The sequence below is a fragment of the Phalangium opilio genome, unplaced genomic scaffold (assembly GCF_054372755.1).
Source record: "Phalangium opilio isolate 3A_F unplaced genomic scaffold, DU_Popi_V2 ptg000540l_1, whole genome shotgun sequence".
In the NCBI taxonomy this organism is placed as follows: Eukaryota; Metazoa; Arthropoda; class Arachnida; order Opiliones; family Phalangiidae; genus Phalangium; species Phalangium opilio.
Window position 1 is genome coordinate 1,748,400 of NW_028324244.1, and position 24,095 is coordinate 1,772,494.

Genomic DNA, 24,095 nt, shown 5'->3' on the forward strand with positions numbered 1-24,095 from the left:
TGTGTATATTGTAGATTGTATATTACCAGGAATACATACAGATCATTGGAATAATTGTGCTACAGCCCTTTTCACTCAACGTATCTAGGCGGATTTTGTATGAAGAGCTAGACTAATCACATTATGTATGATGAATTTTTCCTCGCGAATAAGCACGTTGAACCTTGCTCTCGCCTTGCTACCAACCAATGAAACGACAGTTAGAAAAACGTCATAATTAAGCCCGGCCCACAAACCCAGCATAGAAATTAACATGGGAAGACATGGATGGCTACACAATAATTTCAATTAGCCTTAAGTATTACTGATATTATTTAGGGTGTGTGAATGTGTGAATTTGTGTATTATATTGATATAACCAGCTTGTTTAATGGACTGTTAGGTTTCGCCAAGCTTTAGCCCTTTAAGAGAACGACCCCGATTTCATCAACGCCCGAATACTGGCCCAAAGAGATCATTTGGTGGTTGAATAATAAAAAGCAAAAATATAGAAAAGAGAGAGAGAGAGAAATAACGACTCAACGTTTTTTGGTCCCAAAAAACTAAAACTCCCTCGAGTTCGATTAGGTTTCGTAAATGATCATAGAGATAAATCTTTAAACATTATCGACCATCTACTCCTCCTAATTCTCTATGTCACTATATATTTTGCGCGGCAATTTTGAACACAAACAAAAATGGCCTAACATTGGAAATAGTACCAGAACTTTTATAAATTTCTTGGACCATTTTTTAAATTCAAGAAGTGGTTCGGGTTACTGGACCAGTAATAAGGACCAGTTTACTTGTGTTGTGTTTTTGGACCATATCCTTACCTTATAACCAATACTGAAAAGCAAGCTTGCAAAAAATAAATAAAAATAAATAAAACCAAATTTCAGTAAAAGTAGCACGTTTTGGGTAGAATTACCAAAATACTGAAAAATTTGCATATATTGTATTTAAATACGGCCCCATTTTTTTCCTAGAGGTAAAATATCTTTGAAAAAGCGCGATCTACAAAGAGGTCTACGCAAATATTAGACCTACACAAGTATTTACAAAACAACAACCCACACAAAAAAAATAAAATCTTATTTGAAGGATCATTGAACTATCATTCATGCCATGCCTAATTCAGTTCGAGACGTTTTAAAGAAAAAATATTGGGACCACCCTTGACAGTTAAGTAGCGTTCTTAAGACGACGGACCCTACAATAAGAACACCTGATTCTCTTTAACAACGTGACAGGTTGGATGAGAAATGTCTGAGCGCGAGTGCGTCAAGATTTTGTTTTTTAAAAAGATATCTGACGCAACTGCGTCCGCGAACTAGATTCCAGTTGAAGAAAAACCACTCAGACTTTGAAGAACCAGAAGAGAAAAAAAAAAGAATTTCATTCAAGAACTATGCTTACGAACGCTGAAACTCTTACATTTTGGGAAACGAAAAAAATGTATTTTAGAATGTTCTTTTTACTACAACGGCATAAGTTTATAAGATATGTTCTTTCCATAAGTACAGGGCTCCCACCAAAATCTTAAAAAAAAGTAGGGAAATAGGGGATTTTTTAGGCTAGAAATAGGGTGAAATAGGCACCGAAATTTTTAAACTAGGGACCAAATAGGAACCAAAATGGGATCTTTATTTGAACTTATATTTTCACAAAATGACAAAGTCAGATATTTGTAAAAATATTTTATCATAAAACTGACTTAGTTTTTGTTTATTACATTACTATGTTTTATCTTTCACAATTCTATCACACTTAACAACCAGTCTTTTTTCGTTTTTCAACGAAATAAGAAATATAAACATATAAATTGGACTTTGGGTTGAATATTATAAGCTGATGGCACATTAAACTAGGAATATGGTGATTTAGGGACCAAATCACAATTCTATGGTGGTTTAGGGACCTCAAAAGAAAGTAGGGGGTTTTAGGTATTTTAGGGACATGGTGGGAGCCCTGTAAGTATGAAACTACCTATAATTCGCAATGCTACATAGAACTTACAGCTCGAGTTAGTTCGAGGGAGAACGACAAGCGAGAATTGAAGTACTACACTCGGATGGTTAATTAGTTTTACAGGACTTCCATCTAGGTCCTATTTAGTCTGCATTACTAAGCCCCCTTTGACAGCACCAAAACCAGCAGGCGTCGCTTTACCTCGAATCTATGACCTTCCTTATTCACTTCACGACAAGCTCCAGTTTCTAAGTTACCAGACATTACAAACTTATGAGAGGAACATATCTTATGAACTTATGCTACAACAACGTTTTCAAGAGGTACTACATAGTCCAAGGAGATAGTACGGGAAAATGCGTAGAATGTTTTTGCAATCTCTTTCCATTTCAATGAATTCAATTCTATATTAGAGTAGACCAAGCGTGTTTCTCAAACCTATGGAATTTCGTTTGGGATTGCGTTTATTTCCAACATGCCACGCAAGGAATTTATGTAAATATTTAATATCTCGACCAAACTTTCATAAGGTAATTCCAGAAATTAGGACTATAGCGACATTTAATTAAATTTTACGTTGAAGGTATTTAAGAGTTTCTATGGTTTTTAGTAAAATATGTCCAAGTCGGGTCCGGAATTAACTAAAATATAGACAAACAATACGAGAGAGGACCACATTTTGGCTATATATGACTATAAGTTTATAAGATACGCTCCATAAGTAATGCTTATGACTTACAACTCGAGCTAGTTCGAGAACGATAAGGGAGATTTGAAGTACTACACTCTGTGGTTAGTTTTGCAGGACTTCCATCTAGGTCTTATTTAGTCTGCTCTAATAAGCCTTTGACCGAGCTTGACCAGGCGTCGCTTTACCTACGTTGTCACTTCATGAAAAACTCTCAGTAACCAATGACAAACTTAGGGAACATATCTTATGAACTTATGATACGTCCCAATCAAGAGTTGCGCCAAAAACATACGAGCAAACCTTTCTCACCTACCTACCTGTCTTCACCTATTTATTTATTTTTTACAATGAACAAATAAAAAAAGAAACACCTATGGTAGACAATAAAGGACCAATTCACGGGAAATAAATACTACGCTGTTCAGAACAGAATTGCATACACTGATCCTAACAAATACCAAGACAATGCACAAAGAAAACCGTTCGTTTGGGAACCATTCCAGAGAAACTTAAAAACAAAGAACGGAGACAAGTCACGTATGTCTCTACTCGGAGAAAAATGGCTTTAGGTTGTAAAATATTTGAAATTTCTAGGCTTCTTTCTGTCTAAACTTTGAAGAAGCTAGAAAAGAAATAGTGACAAGGCTTAGCTGGGATTCTTGTATTTTAGAATCCGCCGCATTCTGGAGCGAGAGCACTTGGTGAAAGAATGACGCGTACAATTATACAATACCTTAAAGAACATTAACCATTCGCCGCGACCAAGACTTATCTCTCGCTCTCTCTTAAGAAGAGACAGAATAGATGCGATGAATGTTTTGCGTTGAATAATTAAGAAGCAACACAGACTAATATGGTAGTTGAAAGGGACTTAAGACGCTGGTAATTAAGTCAAGTCACAACAATATTTCACTAGATTTGTCTAATCCCAATGGAATGAATACTGAATTAAATTCACAAATGGGCTTAAATATAATGTGGATGATATTTAGGTTTAGATCCACTCCCTGCCGCCATTTTTGTGCGGATAATGACCCCTAAAAAGCTAGTGTGACGTTCAATGACGTAATATCGACCAGACTATCCCAGATTGTTCAAACAAACGAATTATTTAAATTGAACATACCAAACAACTGAGCGAAAATTTGCATTAATGGGATTTACTTTCGATATGTTACCTTTTTTAATTATAAATATAATTAAGGAAAATATTTTTAAATGCCAGGGTTTAATTAACGTTAAGTAAAAACACAAAAGATTAAGAAGAAGAATAAGGAGGAAAGTTGTAGTACTTAAAGAAACAATAGCGCTAATTAAATTACACCTTTAAGTAAGAGAATGTTGTTTTTATAGCGTGCAAAGACGTTTTTTTATAGAACTACTTTTTTAATCCTTTTAGCATAAAAGAAAATGTCTTTTAAGACTGTCTGATGGCGCCAACTCGATCTTAAAATTAGTTTTTCTTCGGTCTGAAGAGAGAGTAATTTTAACCTAATTTATCCAATAATAAAAAAACCGAGTCTCCTCATCGCCACGATACCAGACGACACGAGTAATTAATTTCTAAGGATTATGCCAAAATTTAAATAGAAGGAAACTAAATTAATTAATTATATTTTAACAGATAAAAATATAATTAATTAATTAATTAATTATATTTTAACAAATAAAAATATAATTAATTAATTATATTTTAACAGTTAAAAATAACCGACAATTTCCCTAAATTAAAAGTTTAGAAGTTTATTAAATTGAAGTAAAAAATTCGTAGGTATTGGCCCCCTAAACACGTGTTTAATAATTAGCTTTACGATCTTAGATTGAAGCCTGATATGTCATTTATTGTACAGACTTATCCGAAACACCCTGTATACCCAAAAGAACATCCTAGACCGGAACAATTAATCATTAAAAATTCCAATTGGGCGGGAAGGGGGTATAAAGGGGGGAAGGTTTTGAAGTGTGGAAGGAAACGAGGGATGGGCTCGCGCGCGCGAGACTTAAGGCGGGAAAAGTTGGTGCGAGCGATTGCGATAAAAACCTCGTTAATGTCTATTATCAAAGAAAGCGACATGTAGTTTCATTTCCCAAGCTCTTTTGTGTCCCGGCTCTAGCGCAAGGGGACAAAGTCGACAATGCGTTGACGCTTTGTTTAACAAGAGGACAGCGTGTCTACTGGCTGCTAGCTAGCTCCGACTTAATTGGGGCCCACCTACTAACGTCATTAAGCGAGAGAAGAAATACTAAGATTTGTCGGAGGAGGAAAAAGAAAAGTGTCCTAATAAAAAAAAAAATAAAACAAATAAACGGGAGCGTGCCAGAGACACTAATTGACATTTTCTCTTGTTCAGGGCTTACACGCGTGCCCATTGACTTATTAGGTACTACCTAGGGTGCCTAGGGTCGCCTACAAAAGTAATTGAAATCTATTTCTGATCTTAATTACTTCATTTAAAATGTTTCTGACACAGGTAGAAACTGAATACTTTCTGTATTTTTCAATTAGATTGAAATCTTGGTATTTATTTCAAGATAACAAATTCTTAGCGAAACTGACAAGATTTACGTAACTGAGCAAGAATTGACAACAGTATTTTTAAATTTTGTTCAGCTACGTTCAACTACGCTCAACATATTTTGGAATTTAACGGTTCGCTTGAGGATTACTTCATGTCCATTGTTTTTTTGGCAATCATTAATTATGGGATGTTACGTAATTAACACTTTAGCAACAACTAAAAGAATTAGAAATCACAACCCAAGACACAATGGTGAAAAAATGCAGCGCAACAGACTGCCAAAAACAAAAAAAAAAAAAAAACTTCCCAAGGCCTAATTGTTTGGATCTCCAGTCTACTTACTATATCCAAGATGATTTTCAAATATAAACCATTTTGATTTGTACCGTCCAAACATGACCACAAATGTTTCAAAAGAGCTATCTATGGCTAAGGGCCTCTAACTTCGGGGCGGTCTACTTAAAAAAATAAGTAGCGTATAAATTAAGAGGGAGTTTATCTGTAACCATCCCATTATAAATAATGAAGTTATCTTAAGTAAATAATCGTTTTAGGGGCGTTTCATTCACCGAATCAAAATCGATATTTTATTCTAATAAGTACAAGCCACTGGGCAAGCGAGCACCTGCCATGTGCCCATCTTACCTTGGAGGAAAGAGGTGACGTGGAGTAGTTATTTCCATACCTATAACGTAGCCTCTTTACCCTACCCATCTACGGAACGCTAACGAAGCCCTCCCAGCATGCTCATGGGGAGTTTTGATAGGGTCGTACGCAGGTACCAAAACGTATACAATGATTGCTTCTATTTTAAAAGGCGCTAGGCGTCAGCACTTAACAATCCACGTAGGGGCGTGCGCGAGGTACTCTGGAGACTTTCATGGCCCACAAAACATCTCTACTCCATCTCACGTCTCTCCTCCAAGATCGATCTTACCTCCGAGGTAGTTAAAGTATTCGGTTAAGCCTTGGATAGATATTTTCTTAACCCTAAAAGGCACGACTATGGGGCGAAACTACAATACCGATATTGGGGGAAAAGCATTTATAAAAGGCTATAGCGGTAGTCGCCCAAAGCGACTCGAATCAAAAGAAAAGGCACCCGGAGGTGCACCCTCCCATGAATTCGAGGGGGAATAAGGTGTCAAAAGGTCACCTCCAACGTAGTCACGATATTTCCCTCCGTTTGGATAAAAGCGCCCTGTTTTATTGACCTCTAACAATCAATAATAAAAGAAATCTTTGGGGCAACCTCTTTATAGACCTTAGAATTCTCGATTATTCAAGCTACCAGGAATAAATACATCTAATAGGAATAATTGCGCGCCACGTAAATTTCTATGCGGGTTTTGTGGGCCGGGCTAGAGAACTTACAGAGTCCATGATTATCTCATGGCATACGTTACACGTGCTATTACAAAAACGTTAGTTTTACACAAGTTGCGGGTGGAACTAAATCCGAAATTAATTTATTAAGCTTTTGTTATTTTTACAAAGTTATAAATCAAGAGATGCACGACATGAATCTCAAGTTTGATGGACGTGTATCTATTTTTTCTCATTAATTTTATCCATCGCGCGTCGAATTGTTCAAAAGAACAGTCTGCATGAGAAGGAAATATGGCTAGAGCCATTTCATTTTATTTCTGGGAAAGTTTTGGCTAATAGAAGACAGCTTGTACCTTTGACAAAGGAATTTAAATGAATATACAGGAAATGTTTAATTGAAATCTCATTTGACGTCCGTCTATTCATATATCCATTCATTCATTTCAAACACTGAAATAATATTATAATTGAAAAATGTCAGTAACCCCTCACATGATCAAAGGGTCATCACGGGGGTCAACGTTTAACAAAGTTTCTCACGAACTAATATGGACTTTGTAAATTAGGTAAGCTTAAAGATTGCCTGTCATCAATCAGAGAAGAAAAAATTGTGGTTCTAATGATTATCTCAAGGTTAAGTTGAAATAAATTTGAATCTTTCTGTCAAAACACCTGCACGTATCGAAAAAAAAAACCAAAAAAAAAGCTCCTGTTCTAAAATAAGGTATCATCTAGAAACGTCCCATTTTCTTATCTAAATTTGAAAAGGTCTAGGGGTTAGATGACATCCACGAAAGAACAAATATCTCGTGTATGTTACTAAAAAAAAGGCGCTAGAAAATAATCCACGGCCAACTCAGAGGGGACATATTCCGTAACCCAACATCACGCGGGAAACTAGAAAATACATATATATATATATATATATAAAACATCCCCAAATTTTCTCTAGAGTATAAAAGAACAAACCACTACAGAGTATGCTGTCAAATTCTGGGATAAAACAAGAAACCCGAAAGATATTTATCATACAATGTATGCAACTAGAAGTACATTTCATACTGTAAATAATAAACATCATAAGGCGGCCATCTTAGGAGTCGCCCCGAGTTCACTACACTCGGAGGGAGGCTAGCCGACTCGCGTTGCCTACCTCTAACGGTGTTTCTTGGCGCCAAGGATATCACCCAAGAAGGTGACCACCCCCGCCCTTGTGGTGTTTGTGCTTTTCTTAAACTGGAATTAAATGGAACGGTCTATACTTGAAAGCGATTTCATTCGTTCTTCACTTCAAAGTTAGGAGTTTCTGATGATACGTAAAGGAGAAAGTACTTTGAAGAAGAAAAAAAATTGTCGCATTTGTCATCTTTAGCAGAACAGAACGTCGACAAGTACAGACGAAAATAAGAGAAACGCGTCAACACACTAAAGTTTAAAAGATGAAAAAAGATTTGGACATCTTTGTCAAGCACCATACCCGTGAACGTAGGGGCCCCTAGCCTCCGTACCAACCATTCCGAAGTTGTAACAAGTATTTAAGTAATAGTAACATAAGTGGGTAGACGCAAATATTTCTTTTAGACTTTATTTAGGGTAAGAAAGGACCGTAATTAAAGGTCTTATTCAAGTAATTTTTTACGGGTTTTTAACTTTTGTATACAGTGTAATCCCGCAAACATTCCGACAATATTTATGGCGGTGAAGATTTCTTTCCTTTTTTATTTAAGAAAAAAAAAATAAAAAGTCAAAAAGAGATGAAAGTAAAAAACATCTTGTTGGGCCCCTTTCATGGTTATGTCAAAAGATCCAGAGTTCAGGACTTACACCAACGTTGCGTATAAAAAATTGTGAAGGAAAGAAAAGGGGAATTTAAAATTGTGACCCCATCCGAGAAGGTCAAAGGAGTAACAAGATGGGTCACAACAAAAGTGGTGTTCAATCTTTACCACAAAGGCTTAGATATTAAACCGTTCCCAGTTAGGTCTAATTTGTTCTACTATCAAAAAACCACCGTAAACTTAAGCCTAAAACCATCCCTAGTTAAGCCTTGGTGTATACTTTCTCAAAGACACTGCAAACTAAGAGTCAAGCATTCAATACTTAGGCCTAATTTGGTCTATTTTCCTCTACTATCAAAAAACCACATTAAACTTAAGCCTAAAACCATCCCTAGTTAAGCCTTGGTGTATACTTTCTCAAAGACACTGCAAACTAAGTGTCAAGCATTCAATACTTAGACCTATTTTGGTCTATTTTCAAAAAGACACTACACGAAGGTCGATCGTCTTAGTTTCATCCCTTTTGTTAGAACCTACTTAAGCTAACAAAACTTTTAAAGAAACAGAATTAGGCTTAGAATACAGAAAAGAAAATTCCAGAGTTAAATCGTAAAGTGAAAGGGGGGAAATATGTAGTAAAGACATTTTATCTATTTAGAAAGAGGCCCACAATTTCAAAAGGCAGAAAAATACCGGATAACAGCGAAACACTCACAGCCCTTAGTTAAATGTCAAATTGCTATTTTTCTCCGGGGTCGACAATAAATTTTGTCACTCCTGTCGGCATTACGTTTCAAGACATCGAAAAACTGGTGAAATTTAATCGTAAAAATGTCTCAAATTAAAAAAGGATATAGAAAACAAAATTTACTGGAAATATTCGCTTAACTCATCAATAACGAAACCCGGGCCTTAGTCCAACTTTAATAACACGAGTGAATTAAACAGAACGAAAGTGTCAAGCCTTTCACGAGGAAATTGAAGCATACGTCACAATTAAGGCCCATTCAGACAGACGCAAAATCAAAAACGAGCCGAGTATGTGTTGATTTTTGAACCAAGACCGGTAAGAATCCTAAAACTTAGCATATATCGTTTGCTAATGCGTAGCTAACTTGATCGAGTGGGCTATGGCTAAAGAAAAGGCGCTAACGAGGTGGTGGTGCCATCTCAATTACACTCACTGCCCGACGAAGCTGAAAATTTCCAAACTAAATCCGTGCACGAATCTTTTACGTAGTCATTTGACACGTGTCTAACTAAGCGAGCAAAGCGATTTCACCGACGTCTGAATGGGTCTTGAGTGAAATTACTTCAGGTAATTGATTCTAAACCGAAAAACCAAAAACTAACCTAATTTGTTTAAAATTTATTTTTGCTCCCAAACTGTTTTAAACTCTCGCAAGTCGTTAATTTCTCAAAAACTTTTAATTAACATAGTTCTTGTTTTTTTCCTTTCGTTTTTGGTAACGATCAGTTTAAATACACTTTTTTTAAATGGAGAAACGAATCGTAAGCGTCACGTTATAGTTAATTTATAGTTAAAAGACGCGAAGATAGAACGATGGCAAGGCCAAGACTGAACGAAAAAGGTTCTTCTCGTCCTCGAAAGAGTTATTTTCTTCTTTAGTCAGCCAATAAAAATGAGAAAGAACCCGGGTTTTTGACACTTTAACCCACTCCATGTTCATTTATCATTGACCAGCCAGAGCGGCACACAGACATACTTCGCGGCGGTGTAGAAATAAATAAAAAAGTCTTAGGAACTTCCTTAAAAAGAGAGTGGGCAGCGAAACAAGATTCCGAAACTGAAAGGATTGAGATTTATTTAGTTTCTAAATTCCTATGTTCCTTCCTAGGCCTAATGGATTAAGTAAACCTTCTAGCAGCAGTAGCTATGCTAAATTGATATCGTTTTTAATAGAACCACTAAAAACTAGGCTATTTTAAATTTTGGTTATGGTTTAAAGTACTACACCGATGATGATGGTGGTGGAACACATCGTAAATTTTCAATTAAAGTGTTTTTCTTATTTTTATAAAGTCTGTTCTCAACACCCACCAGATTTAAACGAAATAACCTTGACCCTCCCTTTAAATGTTTGTTGTACTAAATTATTTACAAGTCTATATAACTTTTAATTTATACGTTTCTAGCTTAAATACTAGTTAAAACAATGTGGGCAATCGAACAATGGTATATTAAATAAACTTAAAAAATAAACCATAAAAATAAATTGGACTAACATTTTTTCCTATGTTTAAAATTAACTGGAGTAAACAAAATTCTATTTGATGTATACGTACGAATAATCCCTTCACTAAATATGATAATCCACTAAAATTTAAAGGGATACTATAGCATAAATATATGCAGGCCAAGAAACAGATGGTTTTATTAAACTATCCCACCCGGATGTAACTCCAACCAACGAATACAAGTTAATACTCTCTTTACCTAACAAACGAGTTTAACGAGTACATATAGACTTTCAATTTAGTTTTGGAAACTCACAACAACCCAGCACAAAAAAAATATATACCCAACATCTCAAGCCAAAAAGATCGAATGAAGAGATTCAACCCTGAGAGTGCAACATGGTACAACGATGTTTATCATATGATAACCAAGAGAGTTTAAATAAATTGCGCCTACAACTGCACGTGGTACATTCTCACGATGAAATTAACCCTCTCCACTTGGAAATAAAACCAAAAAGAGCATAATCTAGTTCCCTAACAATCGACATGATGGGTTTAAGCTCGTTATGTCGGAGAAGCGGGAAAAAAAGCTCCAAAAACATACGTAACAGAATTCTAATGGTACTAGAAGTACATTTATTTGAAGTAAAAGGTAAATTCTACGCCATTTCATTCATCGAAACCCCAATTGACCAATGCCTGAGCAACTATCACGCAAAAAGTATGCACTATTTACTTAAATAAATGGATAACAAGCCCTTTGTTCATGCATATATATGAATAGCCCTCACAAAAACCCCCCCAAGGCTTTGTTGGGTGTACGCCCTATACGAGTGAAAGAAGGGAAAATGTAGGGAAGCACAAACCATTGATTGGGTTAGTGGGTCAAGACCCATCATAGGCTTTTAACTTATTCACCAACTAACCTCGAACTACTAAAGTCGATAAGGAGAGGAAAAAGAGGGACTCGTTTTGAGTCGATCGACTCTAAATAACTGGGTTATTTGAGGCAACCCTTTGAGCCCCGCCCTGTTGGTGACCGTGTCGCGTAACCCCTAGCTTTCAGTCTGACAATAGACCATTTCATTACTTACTCGCAGAGAGAGAAGTGTTCCAACAACACAGGTTGGGTTGTTGTTTTCATGGCGCCAACTATACCCTCGACCCTGTGGTGTTTGCGCTTCTCTTCTAGAATTAATGGAATGGTCTATTCTGAGGACAGAAAAAAAGAAAGGGGGCATTAAAGAAAATTGGGCGTCTAGGGCCAGACTATAGTCACTATTGAGCAGCATCATTCCTTTTAACACCCACTAGTGGCGTAGCGCGGGTTGCTCTTCAATTTACTCAAACCAGGAATTTCATCCTCTATTCTATACCAAATACATTAAGTTGGTCAAGAAAATGAAAGAAAATCGAGCCATGCCTTTAGCCCAAAGCACAATAGACCTAATTTGGACCGCGATCGAAACCTTATAAGCTTTTCGGAATGCCTAAGCCTAACATTCTCTCACGCCTCAACGGATTTTCATCCTCTTTTTCTTTTCCTATTTTTACTTTCTTTCTCTAACATCCTTTGACAAAACCGACGGAAACGTCGATACCATTGGAGAGACTGCTTTTTGGGGTCTTTTGGTAACCCATCCGAGAGGCTATCTAGGCCTGGAGGAAACAAAGGAATGGTTTTAGCGCCCAAAACTAAACCTCCTCGATAAAGATTCTGGCCTAATTTTAGTTTATTTTCCAAAAGTAATACGTTGAGAATCGCCAAAGACCAATAACTTTTCCCAAACTTTCTCTAAAGGCCCATTTAGACTAGAGCTAAATCTTTCGTTCTCTTTCGGTACGTTCATTTCATTGTTCAGACGAAAGAGCAGACGACTTAAAACGAGTTGCGTATATGAGTGATATAAATATTCAAACTAAACCCGCGGCGAATCTTTTACGTAGTCGTTGTCACGTGTCTAATCAAGCGACATCACCGACGTGAACGTAACATTTTAGTCTACAGTCTGAATGGGCATTAAATCCAATAACTTTTCTCAAACTCTCACTTTGACAATATTGAATAGAAAGAAATAGGGTCTAGTTTTTGGAATTAGGCTTAGCGAAAGTGGAATTATCTGTAAATGGGAACTTTAGGTAATAAATAAACTACAGTTAATTATAAGTCGTCAATGAAAAATAAAAAAAAATATACCGGTATTGGCGATTGGATAAAAAATCTGGTTTATATAGTACTACTTGTCAAAATAAATGTTAACTTTCCCAGACTAGTCTCTCTCTCTCTCACAGATATCTCGAGTGAAATCGAAAGGTTACTGGTTTAAAAAAAAGAAATCTCGACCTTTTTTAGGGGCAAAACTAGAGCGTGAAGTCATGCAAGGAATAACTAGTATTATACTTAATATTAAAAGCGTGGAACTCTAGTGGTGGTGCTGAAAAGAAAAAACCACCACCATGAGAGCCAAGGTGGTCTTCTTTTGTTGATTCACGCCACTCTTACTCTAGAACTGAATATTTGTATTTTTTATTACGCGAGAAAATGAGAGGATGAATAGAGAGAAATAAAAAAAAATACCATCGTAAAAACAACATTGAAGAAAGGTAGGCCTAGTAATGCTTGGATTGCTATGCTATCACCTGTACGGATTCAGAAACCAGGGAATTTAATTTTATGATGAATAACAATAAAGATCAAGACCCAATTGCTTCAAACATTTCCCATATAGTAAGACCACAGTCCACGCTCAATTACGCGAGCATAGCTCCTGCAGCTCGCGTCCGTGAGCGCGTGATCGAGTGGGCTATGGTAAGAATTAAATACATGGCGCGAGAAATATCACGTGCCTCTTTTCAATTTTCAAATTCAAACTAGGCTTAACAAAAGTGCAAATATCAAAACGATTTTAAATAAAAAAATCTCTACATTTGCTTTAACCCCCAATTGGGGTATTTGGTATCGTTGGAGAGTAGAAATTGAACTTTAACCTACTCAAAGAATTTCCCCATATCTAGCAGAGTACCAGACTCCAGAGCTATAACACTTCGAAAGAAATCGATTTTTCCAGATCTTCTAATCTAATGTTCAGTTTTTGGGGAAGTAGTAAACGAATGTCGGTTCTACGCCACCAAGCTTTGTTGTTATGGTAGAGAAAGAGACAGTACATCGACTTTGAATACAACCAACCTAATGATATTAGTTTCGCCAAGGCCTAGCTATCACCAACCAAAGTTTTCTAGTTAAATCAAATAGCCCGAAGAAGAAACCTTAAGAAATCCGGTGATTCCCATGAACCGAAAGAATTTAGGCTGCTTATAAGAGAGAGTGTCTTACCTTGAGGCAAGGACGTATGAGTCTTCTTAACCCGAGGGGGTGAGGAATATTAGTTTTATAACTATGCCTAGAGAAGCACCAGCAAGCCTGGAATGTTTCTGATTTCACTTTTACCCTTAGTACCTAACCAAGAAGGGATATCTAGTTTATTAGGGAGAAGGTATAAGATGCCTAAGTATTCTCGCGCCATAGTCCCAGTCCCCCTTTCAAAATACAAGGGGGGACGCAAAAGGAGGACCCGGGCTATTTCGCCTCTCCTCAGTTCAGAAAATATGACTGTAATTTTCCCGTCATTCACGTCGCGCTGACGTGAGTTTTCAAGAACCAATGAGATGCTGGTTGTAATTTAGAGGCGGAGATTAACCCCGGACATCGTTTGGTCTGGAGATAAAGCTAGATTATAAATTACACCTTCTCCTTAGTAAACTAGATATCACTTCTTGACCTAACTATGTATGTACGCCCCCAAAAACCCAGGTTAGTTTTTCTTAATTTTATTTTTTTATTTTTATTATAAGTTTCCCCAAAGTTCTTAAAAAGCGGTGAACATCAAAAAAGATGCGAATTATTTCGACCTTTATAAGTAGAGGGTTTGCAATGCTTATTTGAATCTAATTTTGAGGGGGAAAAATCAATGAGAGAAATGCCCCCCCCCCCAAAAAAAAATAAGAATTTAAAGTTTTAAGACAAGTTGTAACTTAGGGGGTATTGGTATATCGTTTCTAAGAATTTTTCATTCTTTAATCCCAAATCTAATGTGATTGTAATAAAATACGGTGCTCCCGATGCTTTAAATCGATACCTCTTAGGAAGGTTTGGACTTAAATCCTTAAAAGCATCTCGTATTTTAATGGGTTGAAACATTTTTTCTTCTTTTGGGAAAAAACACCAAAAGAAGCCGACATCAACTTTCTGAATTTTTTTTTTTCAAAATCGATTTTAAGAATCTGATAAATAAAAAAATGTTTGCAAGCTTTTCTTCCAATTTTCCTTACTAAATAATACCGAAACATTAAATGATATTGGTCTGGTTTTACCGAATTGCGTAAATCTCCTAAACATTTCATGCCCTTGACGACAGACGCTGACAAAATGGATATTGACGTAACGGCAAGTAAAAATAAATATAGGATATGTTTAAAATTCGGAAAAGTATAATTTGTCGTACAAATTTTAACATAGGTTTATATATCTTAAAGGTCACAACACGTGGGGTGGTCGTATAAACCTCCTGGTGCGGAGGGGTCAAAGGTTAAATAAGCTTCTCATCATTCTTCCCCATATCACACACAGTACATTCCACGTTACTAAATCCATACAGCATCCGGATTTGACGCGAATAGATCTCTACCCACACGACTGTGAGATTGGACACTTGCCAGTCAAAAAAAGAAACCACCAAGAGATTAGAAACCCTATCGAGATTTCAATGTAAATTTTCAACTGATATTTCAAAAGTAACTCAGGTGAAATTTAAAGATAACTCATTGCAGTTCGAAACAGTCACGTATCCGACCCCATAATACATTACGCAAATATACGGTTATACTATACGCGGATTGATTGACTTAAACATGACGTGTTGTAATTCAGCGCTTTGAATTATTGCCTAACATCATGCACTTGACACTGTTTCCCAAGGTACTAAAACCCGATTCTAATACACTTTACGATGACAATCTATACTGTTAACGAATATATATCGCATTCGCATCGTAACCACGATCTAATGCATTTTCATTGCAGGGCGTATATAGAAAATAAACGGAACCACGCGATTGGTAATAAGAAAAAAACCAAAAAAAGAACCACGACAAAAAACTGTCATAACATAAGCGACAGCTTGAAGTGGCGTTTTGTCTATCGAGGGGCCCTGTTCTCACTTATACAAAAGCTCTTACACGCTATGCAGTTTACGATACATTTTTCTAACCTTGTCAACTATAGAAGTTTTTGATATTGAACACAAGGGGGAAAATGACAATGAATAGTTAGTTTATGGTGATAAAGTCAAAATATTGTTTCGATTTTCGCGATAAACGTTTCAAGTCCTTGTTACGCCATTTTCAAATCGGGACCTTCAACTGCCCTCAAGTTTTTCTTAATCTTAATGAAAATAACATCAGCCGGGGTCATTAGGAAAAGGTCAAGAATTTTAAACCTTGAAATAAATAATACTGATTATTAATAATCATTTTCCTTGATATTTGCGTAATTAGGGAGAAGTAAGGTACTTTAATTGCTAATTATCAATCATAAGACCCATCTATTAAATACGCGGACACGGATATAAATTTTGTCCTTGCTGGAAATATAAAATTAATTATAACTAACAACGCGAAATAACGAGGTAAAACAACAAATTGAAATTATGGCTATTAACGCGTGATAGAGTGATTAATTCTCATAACAAGTTATTTTTCCCTTATTATTATTATACAAAAGTCGGCGCAATCAAAATTTTAATGATTTTACACACTCCAATATTTTATAATTGGCTACTTAAAACACTCATACCATAAGTTCATAAGATATGTTCCTTCCATAAGCTTGTCACTGGTAACTTAGAAACTGGAGCTTGTCATGAAGTGGGGGAGGTAGGTCATAGATTCGAGGTAAAGCGACATACGCCGGGTTTGGCGCTGTCAAAGACTTAGTAATGCAGGCTAAATAGGAGAAGATGGAAGTCCTGCAAAACTAATTAACCATCTGAGTGTAGGACTTCAATTCTCGCTTCCGTCGTTCTGTTAGAACTAGCTCGAGCTGTAAGTCTCTCAGTAGCATTACGAAGTATAGGTAATGTCATACTTATGGTAGAAACATATCTTATAAACTTATAAAGGACTTATACCAAAATTGGCAATTGTATCCCGGATTTGAAAGCTAATTTACGTCATCTAAGCCTTGCCACAAAACAATTATACTATACCGAAAATACGAAAACTTTTTCCTCGTTATAAAAGTGTATAATTTACTTAATAACACCTTGGATATTTACACTAAATAATAACATCCATTCTATACGTCTTTATTACTTCCGTAAACACAGGGAAAAAAAGACACGACAATACGGAGATAGATATCACGGTCAACTAGGACGTTAGGCTTAACGTTAAGCCTAAAATTAATCTCTCGTTTTGCGAGAACGCGTCTTATTTACAACAACGAGATGTCAAAACGAAATTACCGCGCCGCCTTTTCAACAATATTGTAATTATAATAAGATTAAGCAAAAGGAGAAAAACTATACTTAAAGCAGGCGGAGTAGGAAAAACTGATCTATTGTCACGACTAGTGCATGCATGGTAGTTTATAAAGTGATAAATCACATGAAAGAAGGTCAAGATTGCAGAAGTAATGTCATTTCAATTTCACAAATAATTATTTCCTAAACACGCATATTCTGCCTTTACTAATATGTGAAAATAGATAGATTTGGGTATACATGTTTTGAAAGATATTAGAAAACTTGTTTCGATTTCATTGCATTAAATCAAAATGAAACCGTGACTTAGTATTTCATAGATCTACTCTCGATGCGGCTTCACTTCGAATTTATTAAACCCAGAACGCGTCTTTATATTCTGCTATTAGGAAATTATTCCTAGTAGCTGTATGCATTCCTGATTTTAATACTTCAAATATATCAGGATTGACTCGTTTTGACACTGCATGCAAACTGTTTACCAACATCACCGGTCCGTATCCGAAAGATTTCGCTAAAAAAATTATAAACTAGCATCTTGACATAAAGAGGTCAAGTAATAAGTGAAACTTCTTGAAAGATTTCCGTGAAAAAATATTTAGAAATTTTGAAGAAAATCCTTTAAAAGTGGTTGAGGGGGCCAATTTAGAAAACTTTTCTTTAAAAATTATCATCCTGGATTAAATAGCTAACGCATTAACCTTCACGGTTTCGGCGAAACTTCAAAAACATAGATAGAGAAAATGAAAATGTTATTCAAGGGATTGTGTTGGAGAGGGAGTTTATAATTTTTTTTAATAAAAAAATTATTAAAAACTTAATTATTGTCAAAATAGAAATCCCACTTGAGCGTAAATACCATATGATGATGGTATACGTGACACCGTAAACACAAAAATTATAACTTGCAACTATCAAGGCAAACAAGATTCTAACCAATTCAACAGAATTTTTCAAAAGAAAGATATAAAACAAATTACTTCCAACCGCCGGGTCAAAAAGATGATGATAGGACTGATAATTCGTTAAAGGGAAGGTAAAACCACATTTATAAAATAGGCCTTTGCAATTTGCCCCCCATAAACTTATAGTCTGATGCATCGACACTCAATAAGCCTTTGCATCTTTCCAATCTAACTTTTAATCCAAACAATTAGGCTTAACAAAGAGTGTGTCACTTGACGACTATTTGTTCAACCTGTCGTTTTCACTTAGTCAGGGTCAAAGGTTACAAACACGCTTTCCTTATAGTTTTGCATACTTGCAATCTGAGTAGTTGTTTTCATCCAAACAATTAGGCTTAGGAAAGAACGTGTGACGACATTAACCTCTTAAATAATGTTCATTCAATCTACTGTTTTCACTCACTCAGGGTCAAAGGTTACAAATACGCTTTCCTTATAAGTAAATTTAGAATATTTATAAAGATAATTTCCTAAGAAATAGGAACTAAATTACACTCCGAAAAAGAGTTAGGGTTTTCAAGCGGAAGTAACTTTTGTTGATGCAGTTTTTTTTCTTGGTAATCGAAAATTAGCATTCAGGAGAAGATAGATCTAGAGGAGTTTCTATTGGCCATATCCAGGGATAGAAAAAGGCAGGCTTTGAAGGGCATTACAACCCAACATCGAGGATCATTCTCTTTGAACTTCAAAAAGAAGAAAAAGATACATATAAGAAGCCCAAGAAAAAGAGGTAAAGAGAGAGGGAGGGAGGGAGGGAGAGAGAGAGAGGGAGAGAGGGAGAGAGAGAGAGAGAGAGAGAGCGAAAAAAGCTAAGCAGAAATCGTTTTTCGGCAAAAAGAGTAATTTTTCCAGAGCACGTTTCTCTACACGTAGCAAGCCTGTTCTTGGCCGGTCTTTTGTAAGAAGATACCACACATATATATAGCTAACCAAAAGGGGTCCTGTCTCTCGCTGAACCACTAGAAATATCTTTTCTCTTTATACTTTTGTCTCCTGGGATTGAACTAATAGAGCTAAAGCCCGGGATAACGTTGAAACCTTGCCTTAAGAATGTACTTCGTAAGGGTTAGTTCAAAGTCAAAAGATAAGAGGTACACTACCAGGGTACTTAAGTTTTAGCACGTGTAGGTCCTTCATCAAAAGAACACCATATCCCAACTGGGTTTGACTAAGATGGTTTAACACTGAAACCCGCATAAGTAAAACCCAAGATCTTACATGGATTTTAAGTGTTTCATACTTAAGTTGTAGTATTTAATGTTGAAAATAACTATTCCTCAGTGAGTTAGGTAGGTATTTTGACGTTTATTATTAGTTAATTGTTACGTAATGATAAAGATATCTCAGCTCAATGGCCTGTGGCGAGAAAAGGTACCATTTCTTGAAAAATTAGACTTAAAGAAAGAAGCCAGTGGAATACGAAAATGTTTAATCTCGACTCATCTATTTTTTTTCTCTTTGGTAAGATTAACAGGGCGTGGTTTGCTTAGGGGTAATTTAAGGTTATATATAATCTACTACAATTAAATCGTATTGAGATATCAAAGTATACATGACAGGTAATCGAACGTTGAATACCAATCGTGTCGTGCATCTATCCCAAAGAAAATTCAATATTTCTTAAGCCTTGACATGTTTATAATGGCCGCACTCTATTAATTAGACTTAACAATTTCAGGCGCCAAAACATACAAGGACCTATTTAACTAATAGGATTAAATTCCGAAAGCATGATAGAATTCCCCAATCTAAATCTAGATTCATTGGTGAACTCCGTTGCGAATACGGAGCGATAAAAACACAGACACCATTATTTACTTCAAGAAAGCAACTTCTACTCAAAAATATCGTCTGGCCACAAAGAGTGCATGGTTAAAACTCGGGGAATAAATTAACTCGTTTTAAATATTCCAAATGCGAATTTAAAGAGTATTTTTAAGCAGTCAACGCACGCCTAGAAGCGATGGGGAAAAAAGGGTTAATTTTGCGTGGCTATATAGTGTCGGAGCCTTTGAAATACAGCATCTATCCACCTACGAACGAATAAAAGAGAAGCTATTAAACCGCAGCCCCCACATGCTAGAGTCTGAAGCAATAAAGGTTGCAATTTTAATAGAATTTCGTGATAATGTTTCTAAAGACTATAACTTCCTTGGCTCCGAGACGAAGCACCGACGTTGGTGTTACAATTTGGTAAAAGAGCGTCTAAGCGCGTGGTAGGTTTAAGTGCGTGAGTTAATATTAATTTAAATTTTAGTTGGGCGGGTAAAATATCATCATTCATTCACCGCGATAAATTTAAAATACAATATTCCTGGCATTAAATAATAAATATGAAGGGGGTTTCTTTATAAAAAAAAGGCCCAGGTCGAAGTACAATTTGATGGGAAACCTAATTTCTACAACCGATCTTATCCAATAAGATGCACCTTAACGGACAAAAAGAGTAATAATTATAGCACCAATTTGGTCGAAAATTACGTAACCTCTGACCTTTTAAACTTGAATACTTTTTCTTTACTAAAATTGGCTCCTGTTGTTTCTATTATAAAAAGGAATAAAAATGGAAAATCCGTATAGCAAATTCCTTGTCGAGGCCAGTCCATCTGTTTCAGATAGACAAATGAATATAAAAAGGGTGCAAAGAAAGTCAAGACGCGAGAGTCGAAATTTTTCCATTTCATTTAATCCATCCGCTATATATATTTTATCTTTCTCAATTGGAAAGAATGAATAAGAAACCGGGCAAAACAATCACGTGTTGGTTCGGGGGATTCCCGCAAAACGAATGGCAACGTGTAATAATATAAAGGAAATACCAAAAAAGAAAGAACGAAAACCTTAACAGATTTCTCTTTATTGTGGCATCGGAATATATAAGTTATAAAGAAGGAGAAAATTTTTCATCTCAACGAGGAAAGATGGTGAAGGGCAGATTGCGCAACAATCCCTAGTCTATGTACGCGTCAAAGCCCGAGTCAAAAGGGGCCGGACAAGCTACCCAGAAACTCAGGGTGTTCCCAAGAAAGTGTGGTAATACTTGTAGGCGCGAACAGTGGGAAAAAGTTGACGACAACGCCACGTTAAAACAAAATACCCCCAAAGTTTTTCGTTTTCTTTAGTGAATTTTTTTTCCCCAATCAATCCGTTTCCATCATGGAAAATGGCTACCAAAAATGCAAAAACCTTAGTACATATCGCAGTTTACGTATTAGGGAACGTGTCCGACCCCTTATTTACACACTCGTGTCGCCGTGGTACGCAGTAAAGCCACAATAAGACCGAGAAAAAGATTCTAATCTTGGGAGAGAAAATAGTTTTTTTTTATTTTAAAAGTCTGATTTAAAAAAAGAAGAAAGTATATACGACGTCCGGAGAAAACTGCTGGGTAGTCACTCGTAAATTTTCAAGGGAAAAATTTCAATTTATTTCTCCGCTGCCAGACAAGCGCCTGTTTTATTATTTTCTCTAGGCCTACATCGATTCTTTTCATTTCGTTTTTTACTTTCTTCAAAGTTGCCAGTCACAAGAAGTCAAATTCTTAAATTCTTTTAAGGGGGTCTGTCTTTAACAAGAGTTCGTTGTCCGTCGCGTTGTGGTCATGCACATTCTACTTCTTGGTAACGAGATCGATATTTATCTTGAAATTATCGATTTTAAAGGGAGGTTGTAACACAAATCATGCTCAATCTAAATTGACTAGCCTTAGAAATACACAGTTTTCATACCATTTACACAATTAGGCCTGGATTTTGACTCCACCATTGAGTCTAGCCTCTTTGTGTAAATGGAATGAATGCTCCTAGTCGGAAACTATGTATAAGACACCTGGTCATTAAGCAATTAGTTACGTCAGAATTATTAGTTCTTAAGCCAGGCCTACAAAACTATCTTAGAAATTAACACCGATGGAAGATATGGGGGACACAATGATTCCAATGAGCTGCATGTATTCCTGGTGATAATCACTTCACTCTTTAACACAACCCGCATCTTGTTTCTTAGAAAACCTCACAGGCACGTGTTTCATCCTAAGAAAAGAGATGGAAAACCCTTTTTCTATTTTTTTCAAATCTTTTAAATTACTCTGTGGAATTGAATTCATTCCCTTTTAATTATTATTTTTTTCTTTCTTTAGAAAATAATTAATACTAAGAAACGATCCTCGCATTAATTAAGAATTACAAAGTTCAAGGATGCTAATTAGTCTTTTTTTCATACATAAATCCGCCATCCCCCTCCCCCCAAACTAAAGATTCTTTAAAGATGCTAATATTACGCAGAATCAATTTTAATTAAAAATTAAATGAGAAAACCAGATTTCAAGAACGAGCTAATTTGTTAATTTGAAGTTCTTAACCCCTCGGTCTTGAAGTATAATTAAACCAATTGCGCTAAATTATCTTATAGAAGCCTGCCGATAACTAACATTATGATTAGTGATGATTACATCTAATTTGATGACAGGATCTTGTAAATAATCTAATCAAACTTAATTGAAATGATTTTAAGACCGCGTGAGAATATCAACCAATGTCATTAAACTTTTCCCGCCTTAATCCCACGCGCCATGATGATTAGATTAGGGTTTAATTTTAGGCTTAACGACTGAACTAATTTTTACTATGAATGACGTATCGTCGTTGTCGGAAAACCCTCCTTACCATAAGTATTACATAACATTATACACAACAACAATATACAAGGAAAAAGTTTAGCTAGTTTCTCTTTTATAACCAATGGCATAATTACTCACGTGACCCCGTTGCCACCAAGAAAATCGTGAGCTAAACATGACAACCTTTCATTAGGACTAATTTCCTTTCATATTTCGTTCCCCAGTAAAAATTAAACTAATGGGGTTAAAGAATCGCCGAAATAGACGTATCATTTGCAATTTAATTTCGTTAAGTTCAAAGTTCAAATAAAACTTTTCAGGCGCTAAGCCTATTTTTAAAATAAAACCTAAAAATCACGCGCGATATTTTCCCGCGTAAACTTTAAGATCTCGTGAGCCTCAACTTCATTCATAACCCACTCGATCACGCAAGCTGCTCGCGCTTTAACTTCATTAAATTACGCAGTCTGTGTCACAATAGAAATAAGAAAACATCAATTTGATCGTACACTATTTTAAATTTTTCGCTCACATATCTTTCAGACTTGTTTGCTAAATGAAAAGGCAATAACAGTTATTTAAAAAAAAAATAAAACTGCCAAAACGTAAATCATAAATTTATACATAAAATAACCTCTGGCGACCCCGGGTTAACTAAAAGGAGTTAAATCGTGGGTTGAATTGGCAATAAGATGTCGGAGAGAGAGAGTTTTATAATCTTAAACAATTTATTTCCTAATTAAGTATATACCGTCCGTTTAGTGTTCATAAAAATCAATTTAAAAATGTAGCTGACGTCACAATCGAGGAAGAGAAATTTAAAAAATTGTTATTTATCAAAAAGGGTTTGCCGACAGATACAAATATACTCGAATACTTTGGTTGCCAATTGAAATAAACTATAATTTTGACAGGTCAATTTATTAAGCTTGATCTTTCAAATATATATATAAAAGTTTATTGGCCAATCTATTGAAATTAAATCCACTCCAAGGCCAAATGTTTAGAACTTAAAAATAAAGTGTCGATAAGTATGTAGGATTTAAGTTTGTATTATTATTATTATATTTTTTTAAATTAGAAGTTAAGATCAGGGTTTTGGGATATGCATAAATATAATAACAGAAGTTAATTACTTGGAGTGTATAAAACCTAGCAAGAACGATTTCTTAAAGGCGTTAGGCCTCACTGTAAAGAAAGGGGCTATGCTATTGGAGGATTAGTACCACCTGACCGATACGTTCCAATAGGGATCCTTAGATCTCTGACGTCATCTTTGCGGAGAAGGAGTTGTTAAGATTTTCCTTAATATATTTCAAAGAAATATTTAAAGCTAGCTGACTGACTTCAAGTGACGTATCTCTGATACAAGAACCATTTTAAAAATCATTTTGCGTGTTGAATTTAGCGGGGATTTATTTTGTTGATAATGATCAAACTAGCTAACTTGGAGAAGGAGGTACTACCGACTCGAGTGCGGCGAGAAAATAGCCTCTATTCTTGA

The 24,095-nt window shown here is 35.8% G+C and overlaps 1 protein-coding gene and 1 long non-coding RNA gene across 5 annotated transcripts in view; one reads left to right on the forward strand and one right to left on the reverse strand.

Annotated features, from left to right (window-relative positions):
* The window catches only part of LOC149588588 (A disintegrin and metalloproteinase with thrombospondin motifs 9-like), a 179,267-nt gene that overhangs the window by 26,617 nt on the left and 128,555 nt on the right, over positions 1 to 24,095 (reverse strand). The gene's annotated exons all lie outside the window — the stretch shown is intronic.
* Positions 13,436 to 17,782, forward strand: LOC149588589 (uncharacterized). The gene is made up of 4 exons (XR_016379950.1): positions 13,436 to 14,913; positions 15,003 to 15,234; positions 15,297 to 15,444; positions 15,550 to 17,782. It is a non-coding gene; the product is annotated as an uncharacterized LOC149588589 (long non-coding RNA).